The 23,106-nt window shown below is 41.3% G+C and overlaps 1 pseudogene; it reads left to right on the forward strand.

Moving 5' to 3' along the window:
* Positions 1-445: 445 nt before the first annotated feature.
* LOC131709457 (zinc finger protein ZFP2-like) lies at positions 446-19,620 on the forward strand (annotated as a pseudogene).
* Positions 19,621-23,106: the final 3,486 nt, after the last annotated feature.

Raw genomic sequence — 23,106 nt, forward strand, 5'->3', positions numbered from 1 at the left:
GGATCTGTTTGTGACAACGGCGCTCAACTTGAAATAACCTGATATACTTCTAAAAAACATTATCAGGGGTACACCGTTAGTGTTTGAATATCTCGCTCTGAAGAAGAGGACAGGAAACAGCAATATCGGTGCAAAACACAGAGTATCAGAGTATCAGAGTAAAACTCGCAGCATCCGCGCTGCTGCCTTCAGTGTCTCTGTTGATAACATAGGGCTATACCAACTCCGGCATGGGGGAGGGGGGGGGGTACCTAAATTCAAATGGTATTCACTTGAAACATTATAGCTCTACAAACAGCTCGTTTACGGTGTTAAAAGTCAAATCATTTTTTATTAAAATATCTCCGGTATCAGTATTCCCTTTGTATATATTCGATGAATTGCCAAACCTCACTGAACAGTTTGTATTTTGCGATTGGTATATTCCTCGTTCCGCAGCCCCTCCCCGTTCTGCGGAAGGCAGACCCGTTCAGAGACTGGGGAAGAGGAAATAGGAGGTAAGTGATGCTTGGTCAAGTTTTAAAACTACAGAAAGCTGTGATATTGTATTACTTTGAAAGGACCGGGTTGTTGTGGGCTAGGAACGAGTTGCTTTTATGTGTGTGTTGTATGTCTGAAGCGGCGTGGCTGTGGCAGCGCGTTTGTTTTTACTCACATCCCTCTAATTGCAGTCTGCGTGCCGCGGGCACAGTGCTGACAAGCTGAGCTTGTTTTGAAAGCATCTTTCTAGCGGGTAAATGTTGTTTTTGGCGGTCTCGCTATTTTTTGTCGTGCATGTTTTTTTCTATTCCTGAGACAGCGGGGGTTAGAATCTAGCAATCGGGAATCGGAATTTAAAAGCGGTAATCGGAAATTTTTAAAAACAAGAAATACATTTATTATCAAAATTAATTATTTCACTGAAATTGTAACAGGGGCGCTTTTCAAAACGTTAATACTAAGCATATCGCATTGTTTCACTTACCTGAACACGCATGGGAAACCGACTTTCTATCATTTAATGTGTTTGAAATCCCTTCCCAGGTACCAGATTTTGAAAATAATAATAATAATGTTTTCAAACCTGTAATTGCTATAATATGTTAAAATGATGAATAAAACACAAATGCATGACAAACTGTGTTTTTCATTAACCCTTTATGCTCCTGTGTACTACATACCCATGTTCAATATAGAGATAAAGAAGTTTTAATTATCAAATAAAACTCAATCAACATCAAAACGTGTGTCATTATTAGCGACTTGCTCTGTGTCATTTATTGAAATGTTAAATACAACAGAACCCGGGGTTACCATCGCAACCACTGCACATTTTTCTTGTGTCTTTTCTTTTGTTTTGATTTTCATAGCAGACCCTGTACCTTTTTTTACCGTGTCTGCTTCCCTTGTGTTGGAGGGAGAGTCACAAATGCGTGTACAGGACTGCTTTGCACAGGCATTGTGAAGGATCTGGCTGCTGCATTGCCTTGTACTCAGTACTGTGTTTTGATAGTATTTCGTCACAGCTAAACAAGTAAAACTAATAATAAAACAAAAATTAATAATATAAAACACTATATACTGTATATATACTTGTAAAAGTTGAAAGACTTCCCGCAATATATCTCATCCTTCTAAACACGCACAGGTAAATTGTATACTAATGTCACCTGACCCTCCCCTGACTTTAATTGCACATTCCACAGTACTAGCACTGCCTTAGAAAATGAAACCTGAAACGCTAGACTGAGAAACTGATGATAGAATAGAAAACTTGACGTACGCAGGTACAGCATGGTACTGTAAGTGGGTTTTCATTTGACGTACTTGTGTTTGTCATGGTGTTGAAGTGGTTAAGAGTGAGAGGATGACCAGGGCTTGAAATGAACTTGTCCATGCACTAGCCACCATGGCTAGTGGATGGAAGAATCCATCGGCCACACAGACATTTTACCAGCCAACATCGTTCCGGGGGAGACGACGACAAAAGAAAATGCACAAACAAGCAACATTTCTGAGCAGTCTCAACAGGGTCTCAACAGGGTCTGAAGGAATCGGCTTCATGAGTGAAGATATTGTTTCTGAGATGTGTTGGGCATCTGTCCTCTCCACAGACTGCATGCGCACACACTGCACAGTCACCAGTCCTTTCTGGCAGACTCATACATCTACTAGCTCCTCTTCTATGACAGTGCTATCAGGTGAACCATCTGACATCACTGACAGGAACTTTGCACCTTTTATTTTCTCTGGAAGCTGCCTCCTTTCTACCTCAGCAATGTAGTGTATAAATACTCTTGCTTGTTTGTCATTCCTAGATTTAGCCCGGTCTGTTCATCAACCCTATATTATTAAAAATAATTTAAGTAATTAAAAAAAAAATGCTACATACTATTCAGCGACAGTTGAGCGATGGAATATAAACTAGTCTTAACTCTTTGAATGCCACATTGTTTTCCCGTACCATGTTGTCTTTCACCAAGATTAAGTGGATTTATATATCCTTGAATATCTGAAAGAAAAAAAAATACATATACAACAAAAGTTCAAAAGGATAACATGTTCCCTACTTTGCAGGCTATGAAATGGTTGGTTAATGTGTGCATTCTATTATATGATTAATAAAAACTGTACAATACAGGTAAATGTGAACATTTCCTAATAAATTATTTTATACAGTACTTTATACACCGTATGTCTTCAGGAGAGGATCGTGTTTGAAAACTACGTAATATACTTTATATATATATATATATTTAATTGTGTTTATATTCACAAAACACTAGAAACAAAACATCAACAATAAATATTTCAGCAAATTTCGGCCATAACGAATAAGAATACTGTACCTAAAAGCAGATGTAAATAGATGTGTGTAAGCCATGCAGATATAATGCAACAATACAAGAAAACCCTGGAATTTGTTTGTCTTCGTTTGACATGTAGAACAAATATGATTACAATACAAAACAGTTGTTTTTTTTCCTGTTTTTTTTCTCTCTCCTACCTCGTCTTTACCTGTCTCGCCAGCTAAACTGTCCTGAGGATCACAACTTTCAGGCTCACTATCTTGGTCGGCAAGTGGAAGATCAACAGCCTGCAGTGTATTTTTTGCCATTCCAAAAATAAAAAAAAATAAGAGGGGCGATCTTATTTTCTATAGCGAAAATAATTTTCAGCATTTTCATCACCTTTTTGTGAACTGTTTTTGCTGTTCTCTGGCAGCATTTTTATTTGTAAAAAGTAATCACAGATAGAAAAGGCAGTGCAGCCCAAGACATCTTTGAGGGGGTTTGTCTGGAAGCTGTGTAAGTTTCAGGTTTGTCTGGAAGCTGTGTAAGTTTCAGGTTTGTCTGGAAGCAGTGTAAGTTTCAGGTTTGTTTGGAAGCTGTGTAAGTTTCGGGTTTGTCTGAAAGCTGTGTAAGTTTTGGGTTTGTCTGGAAGCTGTGTAAGTTTCAGGTTTGTCTGGAAGCTGTGTAAGTTTCAGGTTTGTCTGGAAGCAGTGTAAGTTTCAGGTTTGTTTGGAAGCTGTGTAAGTTTTGGGTTTGTTTGGAAGCTGTGTAAGTTTCAGGTTTGTCTGGAAGCTGTGTAAGTTTCAGGTTTGTCTGGAAGCTGTGTAAGTTTCAGGTTTGTCTGGAAGCAGTGTAAGTTTCAGGTTTGTTTGGAAGCTGTGTAAGTTTCAGGTTTGTTTGGAAGCTGTGTAAGTTTCAGGTTTGTTTGGAAGCTGTGTAAGTTTCAGGTTTGTCTGGAAGCTGTGTAAGTTTCAGGTTTGTCTGGAAGCTGTGTAAGTTTCAGGTTTGTCTGGAAGCTGTGTAAGTTTCAGGTTTGTCTGGAAGCTGTGTAAGTTTCAGGTTTGTCTGGAAGCAGTGTAAGTTTCAGGTTTGTTTGGAAGCTGTGTAAGTTTCGGGTTTGTCTGGAAGCTGTGTAAGTTTTGGGTTTGTCTGGAAGCTGTGTAAGTTTTGGGTTTGTTTGGAAGCTGTGTAAGTTTCAGGTTTGTCTGGAAGCTGTGTAAGTTTCAGGTTTGTCTGGAAGCTGTGTAAGTTTCAGGTTTGTTTGGAAGCTGTGTAAGTTTCAGGTTTGTCTGGAAGCTGTGTAAGTTTCAGGTTTGTCTGGAAGCTGTGTAAGTTTCGGGTTTGTTTGGAAGCTGTGTAAGTTTCAGGTTTGTCTGGAAGCTGTGTAAGTTTCAGGTTTGTTTGGAAGCTGTGTAAGTTTCGGGTTTGTTTGGAAGCTGTGTAAGTTTCGGGTTTGTTTGGAAGCTGTGTAAGTTTCGGGTTTGTTTGGAAGCTGTGTAAGTTTCAGGTTTGTTTGGAAGCTGTGTAAGTTTCGGGTTTGTCTGGAAGCTGTGTAAGTTTCGGGTTTGTTTGGAAGCTGTGTAAGTTTCAGGTTTGTTTGGAAGCTGTGTAAGTTTCAGGTTTGTTTGGAAGCTGTGTAAGTTTCAGGTTTGTTTGGAAGCTGTGTAAGTTTTGGGTTTGTCTGGAAGCTGTGTAAGTTTCGGGTTTGTTTGGAAGCTGTGTAAGTTTCGGGTTTGTTTGGAAGCTGTGTAAGTTTCAGGTTTGTCTGGAAGCTGTGTAAGTTTCAGGTTTGTCTGGAAGCTGTGTAGTTTCAGGTTTGTTTGGAAGCTGTGTAAGTTTCGGGTTTGTCTGGAAGCTGTGTAAGTTTCGGGTTTGTCTGGAAGCTGTGTAAGTTTCGGGTTTGTTTGGAAGCTGTGTAAGTTTCGGGTTTGTTTGGAAGCTGTGTAAGTTTCAGGTTTGTCTGGAAGCTGTGTAAGTTTCAGGTTTGTTTGGAAGCTGTGTAAGTTTCGGGTTTGTCTGAAAGCTGTGTAAGTTTCGGGTTTGTCTGGAAGCTGTGTAAGTTTCAGGTTTGTTTGGAAGCTGTGTAAGTTTCGGGTTTGTTTGGAAGCTGTGTAAGTTTCAGGTTTGTTTGGAAGCTGTGTAAGTTTCAGGTTTGTCTGGAAGCTGTGTAAGTTTCGGGTTTGTCTGGAAGCTGTGTAAGTTTCAGGTTTGTTTGGAAGCTGTGTAAGTTTCAGGTTTGTTTGGAAGCTGTGTAAGTTTCAGGTTTGTTTGGAAGCTGTGTAAGTTTCAGGTTTGTCTGGAAGCTGTTAAGTTTCAGGTTTGTTTGGAAGCTGTGTAAGTTTCGGGTTTGTCTGGAAGCTGTGTAAGTTTTGGGTTTGTCTGGAAGCTGTGTAAGTTTCAGGTTTGTTTGGAAGCTGTGTAAGTTTCAGGTTTTTCTGGAAGCTGTGTAAGTTTCAGGTTTGTTTGGAAGCTGTGTAAGTTTCAGGTTTGTTTGGAAGCTGTGTAAGTTTCAGGTTTGTCTGGAAGCTGTGTAAGTTTCAGGTTTGTTTGGAAGCTGTGTAAGTTTCCCGCAGCTCTCAATCTGACAAGCTGCCTGCTATGCCCTTCACACACAGACACTGAAAACTTACTAAGTTATTGATCGGTTATCCAGTGAAATATTTTCCTCATATTTAAATAATATTTTACTTTATTATAAGGCAATCAGAAAAAAAAAACATGTAAACATTACTTCAACTAATTTAGCAGTAAGCAGTTAAAGTTCTCTAACAGCAATTTACATCTAAAAAGAATGACATGATAATATTTATACTATCTCATTAACAGAAGCTGTTTATAAAAATCCCTTTAGATTTAATTAATTAAATATCAGAAACTCACCTCAATTCTTAAAAAACGAGAGAGACTGTACGGAAAACTAGTCCTATCACTTCACAGCGCAAGCACCGTCTCTATCTGTTTTGTTTGGTTGTCAGCAACATCACTCATGTGATTTGCTAAAAAAACAAACCTGAATGACAGCATATATTAAATAATAGACTGTGAACAGGCTGATGTCAGGCCAAACACACAGCAACTGCGGACGAAACTGAGACGCTGCGGCTCTCAGTGTTTTATTAACACACAGAAAATAAAAGGCTGAACAAAACAGCACACGGCACTTGAGGCCAAACTAAACCAACAGATAACCAAAACGAACAGACACTAACACACAGGGACGAACACTAAACAAACAAGTACCGTGCTGGTCCTCCAGCACCACGTAGCAACTGATTATTATTATTATTATTATTATTATTATTATTATTATTATTACTATTCTTTATTTATGTTCTAACTCTTTCCCGTTCTTTTGCCCTGAACACACAACCCCGAGCGAGTGAAACGTGCCTCTTTTATGCAGCTGTACTGAGACTCGATTGCTAATCAGTCATTCAATTGGAATCTCGGTACATCTGCACGTGAACTAATTGTGCTCCACGTGCTTCCATCCCAATACCCACTTTAACGTGGAGTGATTGTGCAAACCCAGTACAATTATACATTTTACATCACCTGTGCTGCACAGACCCTTTTATATCCAGTGCACCAATATCTGTACACCAACATTAACACACCACATGCAACACATAACACACACATGGGCGGAGCACACTGCCAAATAGACCAATCGAAAGCAGAAGTTGTGGTGCTTATTGTGGTGACATCTTTTTTCAAGTTTCTTGTTGTTTTAGCCAAAAGCTTCTGTTTATTAAAGGTACGGCGGTCTGTCTTCACACCACTGGCACAGAGCCGCTGGCATTCAAAGTGTTAAGTGTACAAAAACGTACCCGCCACTGTGGCATATAAGTATGTGAAATATACCCGCCACAGACCAAATGAACCCGCGCTTGGCGGGTGGGCGGGTGTTAATTTCGATCCCTATACCTAGTATGCAGGCCCGGTTTCAATCAGTTAATCAGCATATTATTTAATGTATTTTATAGTACAGAAATAGGCAGGTATAACTAGAAGCAGCTTTCCTAGTACACTGACAAAAAAACCCTCAGTATCACTGTGGCAAAGTGCCCCGCCCCTGTGTGCATTTGTGTGATCTGTGTTGTATGTTGCGTGTGTGTGTTAATGTTGGTGTATAGATTGGTACACGGGATATAAACGGGTCTGTGTTTCACGTATATTTAAAGTGTAGATTTGTATTTAGGCACGAGGAGAGCACAAATCACTTCACGTGCTGGTTAAATGTAATATGTGAGCACGGGGTTGCACAGAATTAATTCACGTGCTGGGATTCAAGTGAGTAAATAATTAGTAATTGAATCCCAGCACAACAGTATATATAGATGCACGTTTTAGTCACTGGTGGTTGGTGTTCGGTGAGTGGAGAACGGGATTGGAGACGGAGGTAAAGATAATAATAATAATAATAGTAATAGTTAAATCTGCTCACCGTGTTTTGTCTGTCTAGTCCGTTTTTGTTTGTCCTTTTATTTTGGCTACAAGTGCCGTGTCCTGTGTTTTGTTGTTTCAAACCTTTTATTTTCTGTCTGTTTATTAAATGCTGAACGCGATCACGCGTTCAGCCTCACCAAAACCCCATCTCTCTGTTTATTGTGTTCCTGTTTCTGGTCTGACGCCACCCACTCCGGCCGTCTTTGTGACACGTGGTGTCATCGTGGGATAACAGCGCCTCCAAGCGTCAGACCAGGAGAGGGGGTTTTGTGTTTAAAAAAAAAAAAAAAAAAAAAAAAAAAAAAACACAGGACTGGTTTCAAAAAAAAAAAAAGTGAAAATGGAAGGCTGGAGAGACGGCTGCCGGGACCTGGAGGACCTCCTCGGGGGCCTCGAGGACCAAGGCTGGTGCATGGCCTGTGGAGTCTACGGACACACGGTGGCGATCTGCCCCTTCCAAGGTGAGGAGGAGGAGGAACCGGATAAAGAGGTGAAGGACAGGGAGGAGGAGTGCCGCCTAAGGGCCAGGCATCCACGGCGATGTAACAAGCCATCGCCGGGGTGCCTCCTCTGCGACCAGGATCACCTGTTCGCCCACTGTCCCTTCCGCAGCTATGGGGAGGAGCCTGAGCGTCCACAGACCAAGCGGGAGGAGCCTGAGCGTCCACAGCCCAAATGGGAGGAGCCTGAACGTCCTACGCCTGAGTGGGAGGAGCCCGAACGTCCTACGCCTGAGTGGGAGGAGCCCGAACGTCCTACGCCTGAGTGGGAGGAGCCCGAACGTCCTACGCCTGAGTGGGAGGAGCCCGAACGTCCTACGCCTGAGTGGGGGGAGCCCGAACGTCCACAGCCCAAGAGGGGGGAGTCGGTGCGTCCACAGCCCAAAAGGGAGGAGTCGGTGCGTCCACAGCCCAAAAGGGAGGAGTCGGTGCGTCCACAGCCCAAAAGGGAGGAGTCGGTGCGTCCACAGCCCAAAGGGAGGCAAGTCGGGGCTTCCACAGCCCTGGGACCCAAGCCACCAGCAGAGGGAAAATGCCTGCTGGTTCAGCCCCAAGGGCCGGAAGGGGAGGAGTTACAGGCCCAACCCCCTGGAAATTTTTGGGGGGGAGAGGGGCAGGAGGCTGGTGTCCCCCAGCAGCCTCTATTCATGCTGCTGAAGGCAGCACGGCGCGCACCAGCCCAGCCGCCACAGCGGAGGGAGCCAGCGCCGCCAGGAGCAGAGGAGCTGCCTCTGCCTCCGCCACCTCCACCGCTTCCTCCACTAGGAGCAGAGGAGCAGGAGCTGCCTCTGCCTCCACCACCACCAGGAGCAGAGGAGCAGGAGCTGCCTCTGCCTCCGCCACCTCCACCGCTTCCTCCACTAGGAGCAGAGGAGCAGGAGCTGCCTCTGCCTCCACCACCGCCAGGAGCAGAGGAGCAGGAGCTGCCTCTGCCTCCACCACCTCCAGGAGCAGAGGAGCAGGAGCTGCCTCTGCCTCCACCACCTCCAGGAGCAGAGGAGCAGGAGCTGCCTCTGCCTCCACCACCTCCAGGAGCAGAGGAGCTGGAGCTGCCTCTGCCTCCACCACCGCCAGGAGCAGAGGAGCTGGAGCTGCCTCTGCCTCCACCACCTCCAGGAGCAGAGGAGCTGGAGCTGCCTCTGCCTCCACCACCGCCAGGAGCAGAGGAGCTGGAGCTGCCTCTGCCTCCGCCACCGCCCGGAGCAGAGAAGCAGGAGCTGCCTCTGCTGCCCGTACCTCCGCAGGGAGTACGGTGGCCGGAGCCCCAGAAAGGGGAGCTGCCGGCCACGAAGAAGGGGGACGAGGTCTGGAGACCACTTTCCCCAGCAGCAGTTTCGCTGCAGGAGTTCTTGTGGCCGGAGCCCCACAGGAGGGAGCTGCCGGCTACGAAGAAGGGGGAGGTCGGGGGACCACCTGCCCCCGCAGCTTTTTCGCTGCAGGATGGGACCAACAGGCTGTCAGCCGTGCCACTACCGGCAGGGGTGCTGACAGCATTGCCAGCCAAGGGCCCACTGAAGCCTCCCTTCCCAGCCCGAGACTTTGTTCTGGACTGCTGGGTTTTTAAGGGGGGAGGTGGCCGTTGAGGCCATGTGTGCTGCGCACAAGGGGGGGTATATGTGGCAAAGTGCCCCGCCCCTGTGTGCATTTGTGTGATCTGTGTTGTATGTTGCGTGTGTGTGTTAATGTTGGTGTATAGATTGGTACACGGGATATAAACGGGTCTGTGTTTCACGTATATTTAAAGTGTAGATTTGTATTTAGGCACGAGGAGAGCACAAATCACTTCACGTGCTGGTTAAATGTAATATGTGAGCACGGGGTTGCACAGAATTAATTCACGTGCTGGGATTCAAGTGAGTAAATAATTAGTAATTGAATCCCAGCACAACAGTATATATAGATGCACGTTTTAGTCACTGGTGGTTGGTGTTCGGTGAGTGGAGAACGGGATTGGAGACGGAGGTAAAGATAATAATAATAATAATAGTAATAGTTAAATCTGCTCACCGTGTTTTGTCTGTCTAGTCCGTTTTTGTTTGTCCTTTTATTTTGGCTACAAGTGCCGTGTCCTGTGTTTTGTTGTTTCAAACCTTTTATTTTCTGTCTGTTTATTAAATGCTGAACGCGATCACGCGTTCAGCCTCACCAAAACCCCATCTCTCTGTTTATTGTGTTCCTGTTTCTGGTCTGACGCCACCCACTCCGGCCGTCTTTGTGACAATCACAAATGTAATATAATGGAGGAAATAGAAGAGTATTTTATTTCAATGGAAATCTCAAACAATAAAAATAAAGATGTATGTAATGCTAAATCTCAATATTGAACTTCTATTCCAAAATATAATGTTTTTAACAGCACTAAAAAAAAACTGACAATGGTGCACCCCCTGTTGTAATCCCAGTTACTTTCTCTTCCAAGGCAATGCATATTCTGCACTTTCCATGGAAGTCCTTTCCTGTGGTTGTGGTGTTCATGGCATCCACAGCATTTTTCAGAAAAACCTTTCGTTGACTCCATAGCTTCTTTCATTTCCAGTAAACTCAAAATACGTTGCTTTGTGCAGCGTGTCGTAGTGGCGCTGTATGTTTTAATAATCTTTCATAACTGCAAACGTTGCTCTGCAAATCACACATATTGCCTCGCCGTCAAAATTATTCATTGAACAAATAATCATCTGGCTAACGATTTTGGAATCTTCTGTGTTCCGCCTCTACCTTTTGCTTCCGTGACATCTCCAACTACTTTTTGGCTACTGATTTTAAATTTTACACAAAATAAAATAAATAGTTTAAACAAGCCTTCACTTCGCTATCAAAATTATGTGTGCTGTGTGCGCTGTGTGCGCTGTGTGCGCTGTGTGCGCTGTGTGTGCTGTGTGCGCTGTGTGCTCTGTGTGTGCTGTGTGTGCACAAGAAAACGAATCCTGTGTCCTATTTGATTGGTTTTTTTTTACTACCTCTGTGAGCTGTGATTGGTTTAATAGAAATGTCACTCATACAATGCAATCTGCACATGTTGAATAAGAGTGTTATATTAAAGAGGCGGGTTGTTTAAAAGAATTCCAAAACGATGCAGTACATCAATGCAATTTTATAAACTAATGGGTGGGCCGTATGCATTAACCCTTAGCGGTCCATTTTTTCAGCGTCTGTTGGGCGCATCCGGTCCAATTTATTTTCACAAGCGCTGTTTAAAAGTAATTTTCTTCATAGTAAAACAGGTTTAAAAGGCACTGCATATCAACAGGACACTCAGTACTGCATCTCCAGCCCCGCCCCACCCCTTGTTCGTTGTATTTTTCACATACCTCTTCATAGTAAGGCATAATGATAAATCATCTCCTGATCACTCGTTTTATCACCAAACTCCTCAATAATGCTATCCAAGTCATTATTTTATTACTATAACATCTCAAAAAGCTCTGCAAATGTCTGTGATATTCTTTGAGAGCTGGATGTGGAAGCAGCTATCTTGTTTGTTTATGTCTGTGTTATGTCTGTGGTGCAGGGGCTATGTGTATTGCTCAGATCCGCCTCCTTTTTTTTCGGCTTCTCTGCTTTTTCCGGAGAAAAAATGACTAGAGACCTGTGGTTGACGTCTTTTTGATTATGTCAGACAGGGTTAGGACCGCAAAGGGTTAAAGGAGAAAAAGGCGTTTTTTTTTTTTAGTTTTTATTTTACATCAGATAAGGAATACATGGTAAAAGTAAAACGTAACGCTCACTACTTTACGTGCTTGGTAACTGTAAATGAGGCCCTAGGAACAATAAGCTACTACAACCAAGTGTACCGTATCCATTTTATTATTATTATTATTATTATTATTATTATTATTATTATTATTATTATTATTATTATTATTATTATGTGTTTATTTAGCAGACGCCTTTATCCAAGGCAACTTACAGAGACTAGGGTGTGTGAACTATGCATCAGCTGCAGAGTCACTTACAATTACGTCTCACCTGAAAGAGGAAGTACAAGGAGGTTAAGTGACTTGCTCAGGGTCACACAATGAGTCAGTGGCCGAGGTGGGATTTGAACCGGGGACCTCCTGGTTACAAGCCCTTTTCTTTAACCACTGGATCACAGAGCCTCCTTAATCCTCACCCCTCCTTGAGTCAGTCATCAGGCATCAATTTACTGATGACGTCACCATAGCTTTGTTTATATTTGATTGAAAATCCTATTAAACCATAGCCATATAAATGGAATAAAACATTCATATGTAGTTTAAAATTACATTATATAGAACAGTAATTTTATAATTTAAATAAAAATAAAAATACACATTGTTTATTTACACGTAATTGATGCTGTTTGCGCGTAAGCTTGCATTGCAGCAGCACTAACTGCAGCGGACTGAGGCAAAACCAACTTTATCCAAGCAGGTTATCAGTCAGTCACATTTTACTACTACTACTACTACTACTACTAATAATAATAATAATAATAATAATAACAATATTAATAATAATAATAATAATAATAATAATAATAATAATAATAATATGAACTTACGATTGTAAAGTGACCCCAGAGACTGGATGTGCCTCCATGATACATCAACAGTCACTTGCACAGTTTGCATTCAACTTTTTTTTTGGTTGTCTGGGCATTTAACAAAAAAAATCCCAAACAGCAGAGGGACATTTCTTTCAATACAGCTTACCCTACACAAAGCTTTGCTGTCGATATGTTGAATGAAGAAATTTGCCTCTGGTTAACACGAGCTGGAGAGAGGAGGGACGGACAGTGCTCATTTTTTTCGAAATTAAAATTATTAGTGTTAGCGTATATTTTTTTATGTTTCAAACATATTCTACTTTTCTTACACTGTCTTGTGCACTAGGTATTCAGTACATATCTTACTGAAGCACTACAACCACTATAGGTACCCCCCAGTGCTTTGGCATACTACCTGCTCCATACACGGCAGCGGCGCCATATAGAGTTGTTATGATTTGGTTGGATTTTAATACAACAGCTTTTGTTTAGTAATGTGCATTATACAAATAAAAATATCAAATTTTGCATGTGAGACATTTAATGTGTGATTTACAGTATTCACACATTGTCAAATGATTTCTGTTAACAGAAAAGAAAAACACACACACAGTGCGGGAATGGCATCTGATGAACCTTCGAAGGTTTAAAACCTTTGAATTCCTGGCTAGCAAACGAACCTTTGAACCTTCTAATACAGCCCTACATTTTTCTTTCTATAACAAAATCATGTCTTCATATTGTCTCTTTATATTATGAATTCTTTCAAAATAAAAAGGGATTTACACATCAGTGTAACAGAAAACAATCTCAATTACACATGTACTGTGGGGTGCATGGGAGAAGCTTGCTTTTTCTTCACAAATACACAGATGTCTACTTTCTAATGCTTTTCTTCAGAAAATGATAGATTGTTTTTAGTTACACAAAAAAACAAACAAACAAAAAAACAATTGTCTGATGCCGTATGCTGAGAAGATTTGCTTTACAATTTAAATCCAAACAAATTCAAATAATGAAATTGCACATCATAACTTTTAAAGTATTTTTTAAAATGCTTGCAGTATACATATTAAATGCTGAAGAAAGGTAAAAACGCCTGCACCAATCAGCAGCTACACTGACATCTGTTTCATCCAATGGAAGCACCGAAAGTTTTTTTGCTCTTTGATTGGGTGATTCAGACGACTCCGTCCAACCTCTCTCTCCAGAAAAAAAAACTCGAGGAGGACTGATGCCTGACGACTGACTCGAGGAGGGGTGAGGATTGACTTGAGGAGGGGTGAGGATTGACTCGAGGAGGGGTGATGACTGAGGATGTCCTAAAATGGACACAGTACAAGCGAGGAAGATGGGCCAAATGGCCTGTCATTTGTAACCTTTCTTATGATAAGATGTCATTCGCCTCCACTAACAAGTAGTTTCAGTGGTTATTTGCATTACGATTAGCAGGTCCCTCGTGATCGCTGCATCGTCTCTGTGGTTCACCGCCACAGCCAGCCTCCCGCACAAACAAAATTGAATTTTAAATGTGGACGATAAAACAGCAGGTTACATTTTGTTTAAGTTTAGTTGTTTGTAACGCACAGGTGTGGCAGACCCAGACTTTGGTGCAAAATGTTACAGATAAACTAAAAGGCACTGTGGAAATGAATTAAAAAAATCAGGTAACAGTGTTTTTATGTTTAATATATTACAGTATTTTACTGTATTTACCATCTGCTTGTTGTGTACCACTGTGAACAGGATGGCTTGCAGTGGTGACGTCAGACCAGAAACACAGACTCAACTCAAAGTAGCAGGGCGAAACTGAGGCGCTACAGCGCTCAGTACGTTTATTATATAATAAAACAAACTAAAGATAAAAAAACAAACACCAAACAAAAAGGCACTTTGGCCAAACAAACAGAAACAAACAGGTATCGTGCTGGTTTTTAGCCGGCATGTATAGCAATTGTTTACTCTAGTTTTTCTATTACCTCCTCTCCACACTCGTTCTCCACTCTGAACCCTTCACCCTGAGCAAAGACAGCTGCAGGCTTTTATATTCTGGCCGAGGGGTTAACTAGCTATTAATTAATTATCTTATTACCCCTCGGCCATAGTCTGCACAAGTTTAATAAGGACGGGTGATTGTCAGCTAGTTAAATAATCAGTAGCTGATCAGTCACGCATCCTCACAAGGTGTTAAAATAAAAAATACAAAACAATAACAAATAATGGCGGCGGCTTTACATCTGCGCCGCAAACAATAATAATACAAATAATAAGAAAACAGCGCTCATATACATAGGGGCGGGACACTCCGCCACAACCTCTCTGGGGAATATTCTAGCTAGAACAATGTATTTAGGAACAGACTTGAACAGTGTCACAGTTTTTTATGCAATTTGTTTTTTTTTCAATTCGGCAAATCTAGTTTATTGACTGCCTCGTTGATCAGTATGTGAGCAACAAGGTATTTTATCGGTAGTTTGCCTGCACCTTAAAAAAGTAACTAGGCCTCAAATATGTTGCAATGTTTGTGTAAATAGTTAAAAATATGAGAGTTTAAGAAAGTTTCTGGAACCTTGTATCACACATCATGTTTTGTAAACAATCTAAATTTAAAGTCCGAGGACAAAATGACTCCTTGCTGATCGGCTGTTTTAAGAGAAAGCATTCTAAAATACTGAACATACTTGTTTAAAGAAAAGAAAAATATTGCAACTTTTTGCCAACTTTCATCCATCATTCTGCAGGTATTATAAACTTATCACAAGAAATCCTATGTCCCATCTATAGTAAAGCCACCCCTGCTGTGAAGGCCAGATTTTGTCGATCCCTTGAATGGCCTTAGTAGTACTCTAAATAAATAAATAAATACATGCTTTCTTTCTTTCAGCAGCTTCTAAACAGAATCCTGTGTGCTGCCATGGACAGTGTGAAGATGGAATCTGTCCAGATTAAAGAGGAGTTCCCTGAACTTGAACTACCCCCCTTTGAAGTGGAGTCTTTTGGGCTGGCTTCCCTCCCCATAAAACAGGAGCTCTGTGAGATGCAATGTGACTGCTGTCTGATGGAGGTATCTGAGATTAAAGCTGAGCACAGTGAATTGGAGATCCCCCAGACAGAAGAACCCCTTTTTGTTAAACAAGAAGATGTGTTGGAAATGGTCCGTATTAAACGGGAGCCCCCTGAAGTAGAGTTTGACCACATGGAACCAGGGAAGGAAGAATCCGAGGACTTCAAACCACCCATCCCTGAGCTGGAGCCTGTACGCCTGCGGGAATGTAGTGTGGTGCTGGAGAGAATCTGCATGAGAGAGCAAGGCTCTGGAGAGGAAGACTCTCCCAACAGCACACGAGGTGGAAAGGAAGACGGGCAGTCGCATTCAGAATGCAGTCTAGCAGGTGAGTGACTCCCAGTAGCTGTGACATTCTAGATTGCGTGATATCCACAGTGTGGTTGAGAGGGAGGGAGGGAGCATGTTGGTTACATTACTAGCTATTTGTTTTTCACGTACCACTCCAACCAGTTCAAGATAGGACTCACTACTGGTGAGCTTAAGATATAGATGTAAGCCCCTTTCACACTGGCACTCCTATACCCAATTATACCAAGGGGGAGAAGAACCAAAGTACTGTATATAACATTAGAAATGTTCAGTGTAAAAATAGAGGGATATTATTGTACATGTGTAGTGTTATTAGGGGTGCTAGATTCCATTTAATTATAGTTTAAACATTAAAAAACATTGAGATAGTGCTATTACTTATTTTTACATAAATAGCTTTCTATAAATTACTGCATGTATGTTATAAATAGGGCTTCTGATTGTCTGTGTTTTACCTCAGCTTTTCTACTCTCTTTAAAAAAAAATGCAATTGATCCTGTTAAGCCATTCGTGTATCTTAATCACAGCTGAGAAACATGCTGATTTTCTTTGAAACAACTAAATGGGCTTTTAAATCGTAAGTCTTTTTCATTGCAAAGCAGAACCTACTCATCTTTATTAATGTAAATTGTCATGCCTAACCATTGTAATAAAGTGTGTCTAGTATAAAATACTTTATTGTTCATTCTAGCTTCAATAAAGATGAGTCTTTTATTAACATGTCGCGATCTCGTTTGTACGTCCTGCTTGTAATGAAAAATGAAGGCTTGCCTGAATGACAAGCCCATTAAGTTGTTTGACAGAACAAACAAATTAAATCAAATAAATGACTAAATGAAGCCCTGTGTATAAATAAATGTATATAAACAGTGCAGCAGTATGAAAGCACGATCACATCGGGGTACAGTGGTCTGTTCTGATTAGAGGGCGAGAGCATCGATTGCATTATTACAGAAATGTGATGCAGTCTAATTATTCAAACAGCGCTAGAATCCAAATCGCTAATCTATCCTACTTACTGTATATGAGACAATAACTAGTTATGTTCACACAGACTTTATTCCAAGTACAGTATCATGTTATTCAAAGAAAGACTTGTGACGTTTGCAGGATTAATAATAATAATAATAATAATAATAATAATAATAATAATAATAACTAAGAGTAATAGTTTGTACTTGTCTGACTGGCAGCAGTTGGAAAGAAAGAAGACCAAAATAAAAGTTGCAAACTGAACCGGCATCTCTGTCGATATAAAGGGTGCAAACTTAAAAAACACACACACCGTTTTATCACGTAGCACTACTAGCAAATCACTTCCACACTAGATCCAGCACGTATGTACAGGATGCTTTATTCTCATGTGCTTTAACATTGTTCCCTTACTGCCTCTGTAACTGAGCTTTGCAGAGCACAGTCTACATTTTTATCACAATATGTCCAGACAGGGCTTCGGTTATTTCAAGCTCCTGAAGATCACATTGATAGTCACGTGAGCAGAATCATGCTGGACATTGGGAGGTGAATATCCAGTGACAATGATGCCACGTGACAAAGGTAGGAAATAGACAACGAAAGAAAACTCTTAGTAGCCGTTATTTGCAAACACCCTCTTGTTGTTAACATTTGCACATTTTTGCACATTTTTGACAAAGTTTAAACCATTAAGCAAAATTAAAAACGTTTGACACTTTACTTGCGTTTAAATTCTAAACACCTGAACGTGATGCTATTGAAAAATATCTAATTGTAGGGTTTGTTAGAGGAAATAGACCTGAAACATTACAGGAGAACTTTGAAGGCAGATTTTGATCCCAGGGCTCGGTTTCACCAGCGTCCGTCTTTACTGACTTTGCTTTTACACATAAAGGCTTTAAAGAGTAAGTAGTGGGGTTCTGAAAAATATAGCGTTCCACATGTTGCTACAACTGTTTAAATAACGTACCTGTCATTTCTTTTCATTGTTCACATCCTGACAACTTTTTACACATAACTAAGTCTATTGCAAAGTTATTTTAGAAATGGCTGCTCTAGTTTAACTTTAAGTTTAACTTTACTTTTTTTAAACTGGTGTAACCAAGCTTATACCTACAGGCAGTCCCTCATACTTTCTTTCCTGTTCATATTTTATAGGTTCCAGTCCAGCAGCTAAAGTGAGGGCAGGCGGTGGAGAATATCCTGACTGTGGAAAAGGTTTTACCCAGTTAGGGCATTTAAAGAAAAAAAAGGGAATTCACACAGGAGAGAAACCGTATCACTGCTCTGACTGTGGGAAGAGTTTCAGTTACTCAGGACATCTGAAACAACACCAGCGAACTCACACAGGAGAGAAACCATATGGCTGCTCTGACTGTGGGAGGAGTTTCAGTCAGTCAGGAACCCTGAAAGAACACCAGCGAATTCACACAGGAGAGAAACCGTATCACTGCTTTGACTGTGGGAAGAGTTTCAGACAGTCAGACAGCCTTGACTCCCACAAGCGAACTCACACGGAGAGAAACCATATTCCTGCTCTGACTGTGGGAAGAGTTTCAGTCACTCAGGAACCCTGAAAGAACACCAGCGAACTCACACAGGAGAGAAACCGTATCACTGCTCTGACTGTGGGAAGAGTTTCAGTCACTCAGGAAACCTGAAAGAACACCAGCGAACTCACACAGGAGAGAAACCGTATCGCTGCTCTGACTGTGGGAAGAGTTTCATTCAGTCCAGAACCCTGAAAATACACCAGCGAATTCACACAGGAGAGAAACCGTATAGCTGCTCTGACTGTGGGAAGAGTTTCAGACAGTCAGAGAGCCTTGTATCCCACCAACGAACTCACACAGGAGAGAAACCGTATCGCTGCTCTGACTGTGGGAAGAGTTTCAGACGTTCAGACAGCCTTGTATCCCACCAGCGAACTCACACTGGAGAGAAACCTTATTGCTGCTCTGACTGTGGGAAGAGTTTCAGTCACTCAGGAACATTGAAAGAACACCAGCGAACTCACACAGGAGAGAAACCGTATCACTGCTCTGTCTGTGGGAAGAATTTCAGTCACTCAGGAACCTTAAAAGAACACCAGCGAACTCACACAGGAGAGAAACCGTATTGCTGCTCTGACTGTGGGAAGAGTTTCAGTCAGTCTGGAACCCTGAAAACACACCAGCGAGTTCACACAGGAGAGAAACCGTATCACTGCTCTGACTGTGGGAAGAGTTTCAGTCGGTCCAAAACCCTGAAAACACACCAGCGAATTCACAGAGGAGAGAAACGGTAAAGACTATGTTCAGTGTGACTTTTCACTCATGAGGAAAAAACTTTAGCTTTGCATTATGAATCCCTGTGTAATTACTGTTTTGTGTATCACTCTTAACAGGAAAGAAAGTATGAGGGACTGCTTGTAGGCTTAAGGTTGGTTCATACTTGCTCACAGCTCATATGGACAGCTCTGCTGGGAAGATCTCAGTGTGGGGAGCGCCCTCTTTGAAAGTCACGCTGCTGGTTTTGTTGTACTGACTTCCACCCTGTGATTGGTTAGTTTGATTATTTTGGGCTGTGCCCGAGTCCACCTGGGGTGTTTCTCATTGGTTGTTCTCGTTCAGAGACAGCCCATTGTTCTCAGTTGGTTTGTGGTTTGGACCCCAGTCTGCTGTATTTATGAGGGGTACTGTTCTCTGTCCGAGGTGTCACAGCATACTGAAAACTGTCTGGCTTGCCTCCAAGATACTGCTGGCACCTAAATGATTCATTCAATGATAGGGAAAGATAAAACACTTGTCCAGCAGTCATTTCACAACTCTTTCTAAAAGCATTCTTGGTCAGTGGGAGAGAAACCAAGTAGGCACAGAGAATGGCTTAAGACCCCCCTTTGTATATTTCAATTCTGTTAATTTCATACACAGAAAGATATTATGACCCACTCTGACGCTACAGCTCTTTTTGAAAAAAGAAGTTAAATTTTCAATGTAAATGCAGTGTTTCTGCTCTAAAAATGTTATGTATGATGTTCATAGATAAAAATATTAAGTTATATCCAATTGTTTGTTTTTCATTTTCATATCAAAGCCATTTTAAAATGCAGCCGCACATTTTGCAGGTGCGGCGGTTGTATGTAGTCTGAAATCTCGGCGGTTCTGGTGCTGAAGCTGTCACCTGCGCTCTGAAAATTTGAAATAAAGACCATCGTACATCTATGCCACAGTAAGCAGATTTGCTACTTTTTAAAAAAGAAAATGGCACAATACTTTAAAATGACTACCAAATAATTAACGTTATTTAAAAATAAATAAATAAATAAATAAATAAATCTTTAGTATAATAATTCAGTCCAACATCATTTTCTTTCTAGGGCACCAGATTATTATTATTATTATTATTATTATTATTATTATTATTATTATTATTTGCATAGAACTGTGACAAATTGTACCTGAGAAAATAGTAAGTTCTCAGTTTTCGGACATAGGTTTCCTTTATATCATGTTTATCTGAAATTTTGAAAAATAAAAAAAAGTAACCCCAGCAGCTTTTTAAAACACAATACACTGAATGCAGGTATTAGTGACAAATTAAATGTTTCCTCAAATGAAACTAAGGTTTGTTTGGTTACATTTTCTTTTCTATTCTCTGCATAGTCAAGAATTTGAAATATTTTTGCTCCCTGTAACTTTCAGAAGCTTAAAAGGGAAAAACAGTTTCAAACAATAACAATGAATATTAAAGCATTTGACAAAGTCAACCCCAACATTTAAATATTTTTTTAATAAAAAAGAAATCAAGGAACAGGCGTATAAAACCAATTGTACCCAAAACCTGCCTGACGGTTTTCTTCTCCGCAAACATTTGCCGCTCTTCTTTTTTCCAGAGGTCAAGCATCTCTCTCTTCTGGGTGTCGTCAACTAAAACATGCAGACATTTTATTGACAGCTTTAAAGGAAAATAAAAGGCTGTAGCAGGCTGAAATATTCAATTTAATTCCATTTACCATTACACAAAATAGTATTAACACCTAGCATTGAATAGTCACGTCAGGCAGATTTTAATATTGTTACTTGCTGGTTCTCTGCAACTTCTGGTGAAATTGCTCAAGAAGTATGTCCACTTTTTCTCCCGATGATCAAAACACTGGAACAGCCCTGTTTCTCAACTAGGTACTTATCTGAAAAGATGATAAATATTGAAGTTCATAGAAGCCTGTTTCCGGCTTCTCGAGGTTATGGGACATCATGGGCCTCAGCACCACAGGTCCAGTGGCCTCCGATGTCCCAGGACCCCGAGAAACCCTTAACAGGCTTGATTCCACACACTTACCTATACTTCATTATTTATTATATATGGAGAGCTGTACAGCGAGAAACCTCAAGTCAGCAATTTTCTCAGATTGTTTAGAATTCTGACAGATTGATGACGTCACTGCTGTAATCAATTACAGGCCACGGTAGTGACATCACAGTCTTACTACACACACTTACAAGGTAGTAATAAGATTGTAAGCTTCACCAAGCTATGGGAGATTTCAACTCTCCATATATAAGAACATAAGAAAGTTTACAAACGAGAGGAGGCCATTCAGCCCATCTTGCTCGTTTGGTTGTTAGTAGCTTATTGATCCCAGAATCTCATCAAGCAGCTTCTTGAAGGATCCCAGTGTGTCAGCTTCAACATCATTACTGGGGAGTTGGTTCCAGACCCTCACAATTCTCTGTAAAAAAGTGCCTCCTATTTTCTGTTCTGAATGCCCCTTTATCTAATCTCCATTTGTGACCCCTGGTCCTTGTTTCTCTTTTTAAGGTCAAAAAAGTCCCCTGGGTCGACATTCTAGACAGCACTGTGACATTCTAGACAGCACTGTGACATTCTAGACAGCACTGTGACATTCTAGACAGCACTGTGACATTCTAGATAGCACTGTGACATTCTAGACAGCACTGTGCAGAGGTCATCTCAAAAACAGAACACACTTCTCCTTTTCTGTGGTCAGTCAGCTCTGCCTTCATTTCTGAGAAGGAAATAAGTGTATGTGGTTAGTGAGAGGAAGTGAAGGCAGGCAGGGTTTAAATTGAGCCTGAATACTGGAATGCAGCCCTGCATCCCCTGTTAAACTGCCAAGAGGGGATTCTGAAAAGGGGAGATTGAGCTGAGCAGCTTGATAGCAAATATGCCCTCAATCATCTTTAGATGATGGGGTCTGCTCTGCTCCTCCTGGAAAAAAAAACATGGTAAGAACATGGCAAAATAAAGACAATTCTAGATAAGTTTGATATTGTATGATGATAAACTGATTATATACACAGATTCATGTAGAAAAGTAAATAAGTAGACAAATATTATGACTTATTTTCTTTTGTTTAATTTATTATTATTGTGAAAAACTTTTTGGGGTTGCAGCACCACCTAGCGGTCACACACAGGAAGATTTATTTATTTATTCAGCGAGAATTAAACAAAGATCTGTTATAAAGCTGTGGTATCATTTATTTATTTGTTTATTTTTGAAAATCTAAAGGGCAACATTGAAGCAGGGTTTCACTCTAACAATTCTCCTGTTGAATGCAAACCTACAAGTGTGGTGTTCTGTGTGTCTCTGCTCTGGGCGCTCTTGCCACCCCTCCTCAAAGGCTCAGCCACTGTAGAGCCTCACCCCTCTGAGGGAGACTCCCTGCTGAGACAGAGGGGGACCCCCTGGACAAACAGTCACTTCAATCCAGCCTGAAGCTGCCCCTGCCTCGTGCATCATTGCAGACAGCCTCCAAAAGAGATGTCGCAGACTGGCTGGGCAGAGAGATGGATCCAGTGGCAGAGTGGGGGAGCTCACAGGTAAGTACATAAGAAAGTTGTTAGTAGCTTATGGATCCCAGAATCTCATCAAGCAGCTTCTTGAAGGATCCCAGGGTGTCACCTTCAACAACATTACTGGGGAGTTGGTTCCAGACCCTCACAATTCTTTGTGTAGAAAAGTGCCTCCTATTTTCTGTTCTGAATGCCCCTTTATCTAATCTCCATTTGTGACCCCTGGTCCTTGTTTCGTTTTTCAGGTCAAAGAAGTCCCCTGGGTCGACATTGTCTATACCTTTTAGGATTCTGAATGTTTGAATCAGATCGCAGCATAGTCTTCTTTATTCAAGATTGAATAGATTCAATTATTTTAGCCTGTCTGCATACGACATGCCTTTTAAACCCGGGATAATTCTGGTTGCTCTTCTTTGCACTTTTTCTAGAGCAGCAATATCATTTTTTGTAACAAGGTGACCAGAACTGAACACAATATTCTAGGTGAGGTCTTACTAATGCATTGTAAAGTTCTAACATTACTTCCCTTGATTTAAATTCAACCCTCCTCACAATATGTCCGAGCATCTGGTTGGCTTTTTTTTATAGCTCCCCACATTGCCTAGATGAAGACATTTCTGAGTCAACATACTGTAAACTCCTAGGTCTTTTCAAAGATTCCTTCTTCAATTTAAATATCTCAGTGGAAGGGTGGTGGGTAATTCACTGACACACGGGAGACACAAAAGT

Source organism: Acipenser ruthenus, chromosome 43, assembly GCF_902713425.1.
Source record: "Acipenser ruthenus chromosome 43, fAciRut3.2 maternal haplotype, whole genome shotgun sequence".
Classification (NCBI taxonomy): Eukaryota; Metazoa; Chordata; class Actinopteri; order Acipenseriformes; family Acipenseridae; genus Acipenser; species Acipenser ruthenus.